Genomic DNA, 10,262 nt, shown 5'->3' on the forward strand with positions numbered 1-10,262 from the left:
TAGTTCCGCTTCAATAATACTAGCTGCAACGGCGTTATAAGGTAATAAGCACTGCTGTCCTTTCGCCAATGACTGCCAGACCTAGCCAAATAATAAAGACGATACGATTCTTTGCAAGAAAAACAAATATTGCATAATTTAATGGCGTAGATTAACAATAACTATCGGACGGACAATACATTGTGTAATTTCAATGGATTATATATATTTTATCAAAAATAGAAATATATTAGCAGATTTTTGCATCCCATGAAGTTATACTTACAAAAAGCTAAATAGCTGACGTAAAAGGTGTTTCAGGGAACTCTGGGAATTCTATGAATTGCAAACGACACAAGTCACGTGTCTGCTACAAATCAAACCAAAGACATGCTCCAGAATGTGTAATAGATATTCATAACGACTCCATAACTGGTACATTTTTGCAACTGAGCATGAGATAAATACGTGTCTGACCCGACGGTCTGAAGTAAATTATTTATTTTATATGTATCGTGTTGCATATTAATTGTCTTGTTGTTCACAGAACGCAGTAACAATGTCTTAACAATAACGAATGCAATGCTTCAGAATATTATCCCCCCCCCTGAAGTACAAAAGTTTCACACTCATTCGCATTTGAAGAAGAGAACTAATTACTTAAATCGAAGTCTAAAGTCGTAGTTTGCGAGTAACATGTCCAAGAGCAGAAACAGATGAATAGTGATTAGACGAGGTATTGCGCAATATTGAGTGTATGCTGCTCCATATATATAAGCAAGATGTAACTAAACTTACGATAAACGTATACGTGTTGATATATGTGTGTGTTTTCATGTAAAACAGTGATGTGCAAATGTGTAATTAATTCATTGAATGTCAATGTGAAAGATTTACTATTGTCTCGTATCATCAAACACAGTTGTCGATTAGAACGAGCGTGCTATCATGCCTTCATTCATTCACGTCATTTTTGTGTCACACCATTATCCAGTCAGTTAACTATTAGTGTACATCATCATCAAATCCAATCACAAAGAATCCATCGGGTAATGATTATGTGAAATGTTTCACACGAGGGTGGTTTTAACAATTTCTTAGTTCCAAATTAATTGTTATCAAAACTATGTATGAATTTTTCGAAGCATCTGACTGAATTTTGATATTTGATGAGATAAATTAACCAAACGGGAATACTCCAATACTCGACACGCTCGTTTATTAGTATTAGACACATTGCCGTCATGAAAGGTGGTCCACAGGATATCTGTGTGAAGCAAATCTGATCATACGTTTCAAGGATAATTTAACAAACGCCTCTTTTATACAAACTATTCCAGCAAAAACGAAGATTGAACAAAATATATAAAGGATATGTCTTTCGTTGTGCTTTATTAAATGAGGGTTGCCCCAGTCACAGCTGTCTCAATAAGTCGATAATGCAATCGATAATTACGACAGGGGTCGAAGTTCTAACATCAGTGACGCAGTTACTTGTAACTGGACCTACAACTTTCATAGAATCCAATATATTTTCTTTTGCACTAACGATTGTATTGTATGATTGAGACACGTGTTGAGTTTTTCCACTCGTGTGCGCATGTACAATGTCGTAATATAAACTGTAACATGGAAATCGACACATGGGATAAAGTACTATAAGGCTACTCCGCATATAATGTATACAATATTGTGCTTTATATACCATATCAATAGATCTGTAGATATACCGTACAGCATATAAGATCAAGTACAGAAAGAGGAAACTCTCAGAATAATCTTGATACATGACTTGTGCTATTATAATAGTTAATGCCTACCATTAAAGCTAAATCGATGATCATAACGTCCGTTTACCGGTCTGAATTCGCGCTCTGTGTTTATTCATTTATCTCAAGAAGGCATATTTCGTAATTGGAATTATGCAGAGTTATAATGAAAATTAGTTACAAAATATGATATTAAATGTATTTTCATGAGATTTCATTTCATTTTATTTACATAAAAAATATTTGGGGTTGAAATAAGACCAATATAACATCACCACACACGTCCTTTGCTAAAGACGTTTCATTATGTATTTCATATAATTTCACCACATGGACTGTAGGGTATAACTTATACATAGAGCATATGCAATTATGTTTATGTGGATTGAGAATATGTCTTAATTGTATCCTTGTAACAGAATAACTGCTGATTTCGTTTTAGATGTATGTCCAACAGATCACAGTATTCGGATTGGTTTACTAATTGCGACAGGAGCTCACATTTGTCAATTCACATGACAGGCGCTCGTATATTTGGGACGTGTCAAAACACGTCTCGTGTTTATGAATCTACTGCCTGTATTTTGTAGTGCAACTTCGCGAGGCTGTTTCAAAGCAGTTTGAGATTTGGTAATCACGTAATCATGTCAAAGGCTGGCAACTATTTACCCAAAACATATCTCACTACGCCAAGACAAATGACAGACAATTTTGTCAGTAAGACAGTTAGCAGCTACACTGATGTTCGTTACAAATAAAGCTGAACAAACTGCAAGAAACTTTTACTGTATTGGGCACGATTCATCTCGTACCTCTAACCTGCAACGAGTGTACAGTTCACAGGTCTACAAGATCCATTCATGACATTCATATATATAACATCAAAGTCAATACTAAGACTTATGTTTTGGACCAACAATTTTTACTTTAACCCTTACAATGCTGTTTTAAACAGTGTTGATAGTAATGGAAATTTCTCATTTTTTATTTCAAAAGCTACATGTGGCGCAACATATGGTTAATATTTTGGTTGAAATACCCCTAAGCAACATCCAACAATTCAAGTATACTCATATCTCATACAAATGAATGTATTTTTCGATTTTATTCCACTCCGGGTCTTGTAGCCCACAATTGTTTCTATGTGTATTTCTTTAACTTTACATTTGATCGTTTGTCTCTATGTAGTTTTGTAATCAGTCTCGGTTGTTGTTATATGCAGATTAGTTACCGCCGCAGTTCATATGAATATCAGTAATAACCATATTGGCTGATGAACAACAAAAGCTAATAAGGTCAACTGTGACACACTGTTTTCTCTGATTTGTCATTCACAATAAACAATTTAACCAAATAAACAACTAGTCAAGTGAGAAGGGGAGTAAAAATGTGTTATAAGACACAACACAACAATTCATAACACAGACAGATTTTTTTGTTGAATTGTACTTTATTCTATTTGTTTTAATAATTGAGTTTCCAATGTAATAATGTTTGTCTCACTGAATAATATTGTGACCTGTAATTACAATTAAAGCTTTTATCCGAAGTATTGTATGAACATTATTTTATGAATCCATGAAAAAAGTATTCGTGATGAGGTAATAAATATGACAAAGATGATAACGAAGTGTGAACTAAAATATTGTAAAGTTGATAGGAAATGACCACATCACTCTCGCGAATACATTCTAAATTTATTTTTAAATTGTTTATTCATTTATTTTCTTAAGATACTTCATTTATGCATAAAAATTATACTGAATGAGTAATGTTATTGTTCCAAATAAACGGGTCAAATCGCCACTATTCTGCAGTAACATGTTTACTTGGCATACAATAATTGAATATCACGTTGTAATGCGGACGTCAACCTAAGTGAAAATATTATGGGATTATATATTTATCATATGTCTATTTCTACAGTACGACATATAGTAAAATGGCGGATTTCTGACAGTGGAGTTATTGCTGAAATAACACTGAATAAACATATACCATTGCACGCTTTGTGTACGCTGTGTGACGATTCTGTTCGTGAAATTTGCTCAAATACTTTCAGATATTTTAAAATGTCAACCACATTTTTTGTGGGAATGAATAATAATTCTGAAAATACACACGTTAGCTTTCCAAATTGAATCCGTAGTTATCTGACCTTGAAGCTTTGAACAAAATTCAGGTAGCGCTAACAGTTTGACATTATGTGACGTCATACTGTGGCGATATTGGTTTTCGATCTTCCCTGTCTTATGTCACACTGGTGACAATTATGTTATCAGTTGACCATTGACCATGTATTAGTCACATAGTATTCACATATCTAATAATTGCAAAATAATCTTGATAACTTGAGTTAACAGCCACTCTGCTGGGGTTCCACACCCATATTTATACGTATGGACAACACTTTGATATAACATAACATAATATAACATAAGTGGATCCGACAGCCGTTGTTGAATGTATATATATATATATGAAGGTAGTCGATTATTCCAGGTGAGAGTGCTCGATACTAAACGATGAGTTTGTAGAGCAGATTTACATACGTGGACAGAGAAATTAAGACACGACTACATGAGTAAAGTTCACTCTACAGTACTGTTTCGTAAGGTACATGGAGTACCTCACTCATCAGGAGTTAAGACTTTATTAAATAAACCACCGAAACAGACTACGTTATAAGCGCTACAGATTTGCATAACAATGGAGTGTGTTTACGATATTAAAACTAGTTGTTGCATAGCAACGATTTGGCTCTGTGTCTACAGGAAGAAAAAAGCTCATTTCTTTTATTTAAACTACAGTAATGTGGTTGGAAAATTATAATATATTTCTCTCTAATACATAAGTTGCAACGTTTGCTTGAAGTATTGTATGGTGCAGCACGCGATAACACTCTCCATTTGATGTCGTAATCGATGTTATTGTCTTTTAATGACCAAGCGTATTTACTGAGCTCTGTTGCGTTTCTCAATGATTGGTTGCGTAGCGATGCTGTGTGGTTTCTGTACCGGGTTTTAAGTTCATTTCCTGTTAGTCCACATATGTTTCACACTTGTTGTTGTCTTGCCGTCTGATATTAGCTTGGTAAACCAGGGCCGATTGTAAACAATTTCCGTCTAAGGGGCATTCAGATTTCTTACGGCAGTTACATAATCTGTTGATCTCGGTACTGGGTGTATTGGTGTTGGCCGCTGTAAGCTGTCGTTTGTTTTGATTGCAGATTATTTGCTTCACGTTATTCGTACAACTGTAGCTCAATTTGATGGTGTTACGGCTGAACATTTTCCTGAGTTTGTTTCCCTGTTGGAAACACTTATCAACCAGGGTGAGGAATCTTCTCCCGACGCTGTTAGTGACATTTTTACTGAAGGGAGGGTTAAACCAGAGGATGTTGTTACGAGGTCTGTTTGTTCTTCTTCTTTCCGTGGGGGGTTCGAATTTGAGGTGATAATCATATCCACTTTGATTTAGAGCTGTCTGGTAAGGTGGCGCGGCTAGATCAAAGTGTTTTTCGTCTGATGAAAGATATGACAATCGTTTGTTGATTCCTGCCGGTATATTCTTTGTGATGGAGGGTGGGTGGTTGCTCTTTCTATGTACGTATAGTGGGTGGCTGTTGGGTTTAATATATGGATTGTAAGAGCTGTCAGTGAGGTTGAATGTGACGTCCAGGAAGTTGACAATATTTTTATTAGCTTCGATTGCGACTTTCAGACCGTGTAGTTTGAAAATACGACAGATGTTTTTTTCATTCTTTCAGTTTCTTTGGGTGTGTTGTCTACAGCGGCTAAGCCATCATCTCTGTACAGGCCGATCATTTTTCCGCAAATATCATGTAGCTGTGACAATAAAAAGCATCCAACTAATTCACACGTCTCTGCGCCGTCGAAACTGCCCATAGTTACGTCGAATGAGCTGGTGCTCTTCTTCTGCCAGTAGTGGCCATTATGTGATAACAGAGACTTTTTTGAATGTAGAATAATATTTATTTCTTCTTCCGAAATATGGTCGTATGAAGAGGCGAAGTGTAACGCTTTGAGAAGAAGATCTTGGTTAATGGATGGGTAGAATTCTACTATATCAAAGCAAATAAAACGATGTGTTTCTTTGTGTTCGATTTTGTTGAACCATTCTATTACAGATGCGGTGTTTTTCCATTGGTTTGCTCTTGTTTCTGTAATAATTTTCTTATTAATCCTGTCTAAAATTTGTTTACTTACTTTGCCAATTTCTGGTTTGGTAGGGTTGATCAATCTGCACGCAGGATTATTTGCAAAGTTTGGTTTGTGGTCTTTCAGGGTGATGAAGGCCTCTCTATTTGCGGTGACGTCGACGCGGTCATCGATGTCTAATTTCACTGCAATATTCTTGTCTTCTTGTCTAATTTTTCTAGCCGTATCTTCTGTGGTTTTTTTGTAAGACTTAGTTATGTTTTTCTCCAGTAGTTTGCTGTACGTTGTTGGGTCCATCTTGTAGAAGTTTGTTGTTTTGTCGGCCGGTACAGTCAATGTGCTGCTGTTTTTCATGCGTTTGACGTCGCTGTTGAGATCATTGAGAAAATTACTACTCACTGGTTTAAACTTGGTGGATCCGATAATGTTAATCATGCCATCCTCGAATTCTTTTAGTTCGTCTATGGGTGGAGGGTTTTTTGTTGAATTGAAGCCGTAGTTCTGCTTGGTGGTTGAGGCCTCGTTCGGGTGTAGGAAGAAGTAAGCTTTCCATCGCATTCTTCGTATGAAGTGTGCCGTTTTCTCTATAAGGCGGTGTAGATAATCTTTCTGGGTAGGTATTGGTATGTTCTTCGTGGAGTAGCCAAGATTTATTTCCTCCATGTCGGATAATCGTAGAGTGCTCGACGAGTATATACAAGGAGCGTACTTAGGAAGGTAGTCGATTATTCCAGGTGAGAGTGCTCGATACTAAACGATGAGTTTGTAGAGCAGATTTACATACGTGGTCAGAGAAATTAAGACACGACTACATGAGTAAAGTTCACTCTACAGTACTGTTTATATATATATATATATATATATATATATATATATATATATAGACAAAAAAGCAATAACAACGCGAAATATGTCAACTGAGTTAAATCATAACATGACAGAACGTCTCACTTATCTCATGACTAGCCTAAGGTAAAACACACAACATGGCAAAAAACGCGTCATTGCTCACGTAATGAAACAAGTGGTTCCAAAATTTATGTTTAATATTTCTCTCTTTGCAGTTCCACGACCTTCTAGTCATGTCTTTAGTTGTACGAATTTGATTTAGGAAATAAAGTACCTGCTTAGGACATTTTCGTTTGCCATACTTTTTTTAAAAATATTCAATGAAATGATATTTCTAATGTTGTATAAAAACGCACAAAAAGTTTAATTTAAAAACACAGGGTAAATGACGATTGATGTTACGCTTCGTTAATATTACACATTATTATTATGCACATGACATGATAATATTCTAATTACTCTTTTACTGTAAGTTCACGTTCACCACACGCTATTTCGTCTACTTAGAGGGACAAGGCGCTTTGTCGTTGTCGTGCGTTAAAATATCTTGAATTGATTACATATCTGTTTGTATTATGCCAGATATATTGAGATAATTTACGATAATAAAATATGCCTTATTCATTATTTACAATATACGACCTCAAACTTCATAGTATTAATACATAACAAAAATTATTAAAGATTACATTTCTTCGTATCTCTCTTTATTCTGTGACATAAAAATGTGATGAATAGGGAAATGTCCATTCCGTATGAGATTGTATTATAAAGATGAAGCTAAATTTACAAAATGTCATATTCCTGCTTTAAATTTTAAAATACTGATACTTATTAATATCATTATTTATTATTATTATTTATTATTGATATTTAGTAATATATTTTAGTAATTGTCATTTTATCCTCGCGGAAATTTGCACTGGTGTATTTCTTGTTCAGTAACCTAGGAGCCATCTTATAATACACGTACATTTATGTTGTACACCTTCCTACAATATTTGTAAACTAATATTTGTATATGAAAAACCTATGACGTTATTGCCTACGTTCTATCTTCGCATCGAATACCAACATAAAACAGGCTGCCTTCTTATGGGTATTCATAACGATTCTGTGCTCGTTCGTCAGAGGCATCGTTAGTTTGAGTAACTGTTTCCGAATTGTTGAGAAGTTAATTGGTTTTGAAATGCAGATGTACATCTCCCAGACAAATACAAAAAAAAATATGTTTGACATCGAGTACGTCGACACGGGGTGGTTGTTAGCCCACAACATTTCAATTTAAATTATTTTTGAGGAAATTCCACTGTTATATGTTCATCTCCGACATAAGGTAGAACGCTATCATTCATTTGATTAGTAGGATTGATGAATTGATTGCGTGCTAACATTCCTTATATTTTTCTGAAAAGGTGTTTGTACACAGGATTTATTTTGCCAATAATCGGTCTGCTTATTATTCAATATAATTTACCAACAAGAAATAAATAGCAGTACCATTTCTAATCATTTTATCAAGTTTTGTTACACACAGTGTAAAACGAGTGATTCTTGTACGTAAGGCATAGAAGATGAATGTTCTGGTCATTCTCTTGAACAAGACATAAACAATTTCAAGGCTTTGCTCTATTACAGGCTATTTCCTAAAAAAATTCACTCTTAAATAACAATTTGAAGAATTATCGACGTCTCAACAAAAGAACAATATCTGTTTGATATCAGAGTAAATTCTAACACTTCTATGTTTCTATGACTACAGATATTAAAGATGCTCGTCATACTTGTCTTTGCATTCGCTGTCTGCTGGCTACCGTTGAATATATTTAACATCATCATAACTATCGACCAACGATATCTGAAACGGTCTAAATACTACAAGATGATCATCAGCGTCTACCTAACATGTCATTGGATGGCAATGGCAAACAGTTTTATGAATCCCATAATATATTCATTTTTGAATGACGCGTTCAGGGTAAGCTTTCTTTTCTCCGTGATATCTTCGATATTATTTCAATAAACCAAATGGCCACGAGATCTCGTTGAGAGCGGGAAAACCAAGATACTTCAAACAGTGACCCATTCTTCCCTGTTATCTCGTACATTGTTCCTCTGACCAAGGTAGCCACAGTATTTGGAACATTTTGTTTGAGGTTTTGTATATTTCAACGCCATTGAAAACACAGCTAGCACTATTTTAGATGGGTAAAAATACAACAACATTGGTGACGTGATCCGACCTATTGTCATACTACTGTCATCGCGTCGACTGTTCAGAACGGAATTTAATTTAACTTAAAAAAACGACAATTGCTAGTTAAATTTGAACACGTTGCCAAGGAAATAGAACCGGAAGATATCATTATTATCGAAATATTGCTCGAATCATGTAGTAAAACTCTGACGTGGTGTAAATTCGACTAGAATATCACATTACAAAATTATTTGAAAACATAAATGTGCGTCTACAAAATTAATAACGCACATTCAAAGCGATATACGTTCATGGGACCACGGAGACTACACAAAGTGGTATAATGAGTACAGAATACGTAATTAATCATACAATCGTTGGTGGGTGTCGTCATTAAAGAACGTAGTGGCCTAGAGTGATGTATTTGTCATATAATAATGTCGATTTTTTTTTGAAATAAAATTGTTTAATTTATGCTGAAGAATAATATGTGTTATAAATGTAACGTCAATTTTATAGCAGATCAATAGACCGCTCACCCACAAAATGGAATCACAGTATAAGTTACATACAAACAACGCTTTGCTACAAAGACCCAGATGCGTACATTGGCATGTTCCTGGTGTCCCATGGAAGCTCGATAATCGCATATTGTCGCGTTTTATTGACAAAACAAATACAACTGTGGTGTCCTTATGTCAATAATCATCATCGAGTAATACACTGATCTCAAGAAATTAATCGTGTATGCTGAAACAAAAACAGTATCCAAATACAATGTATTAATAATCGCTATGTTAGGTACGCACCCTATCAAGATTCAACCTGCCGTCATGTTATGAGTCAACACATGTGTACTAAGTATCAGTTATGTGTATAATTTATGGACTTTCTGAAATACAGTCTTGCATGTGTAATCCACACAGAAATAGTTTGTGTGTTTTGCTTTCACGATCACTTAAACTTAAACGCACCCTGTTTAGCGTTATTGCTTCAGTAGAAACGCGTGCCAGCTTCAAACCAAAGGATTAAGTGAGCTTACAAAATTATTCCTAATTGTTAAAAAAAACCTTCACGCTTATCGTCTAAACATTAACTTCAAATTTTACTTTTTGTTTCAAGTATTTTTCAGTTTATGTATGTATTTTACAAAGCATTTACTGCAATGTCTAAAACAAACATATCATAGTACGATGTAACACCACAGCGAAACTAATGAGCAACTAAACTATACTTTTGCCAGTCATGCTTCCGTGTCTTTCAGTCATTATTATTTGCCTAAAGACC

Source organism: Saccoglossus kowalevskii, chromosome 19 (genome assembly GCF_978046115.1).
Source record: "Saccoglossus kowalevskii chromosome 19, keSacKowa6.1, whole genome shotgun sequence".
Classification (NCBI taxonomy): domain Eukaryota; kingdom Metazoa; phylum Hemichordata; class Enteropneusta; family Harrimaniidae; genus Saccoglossus; species Saccoglossus kowalevskii.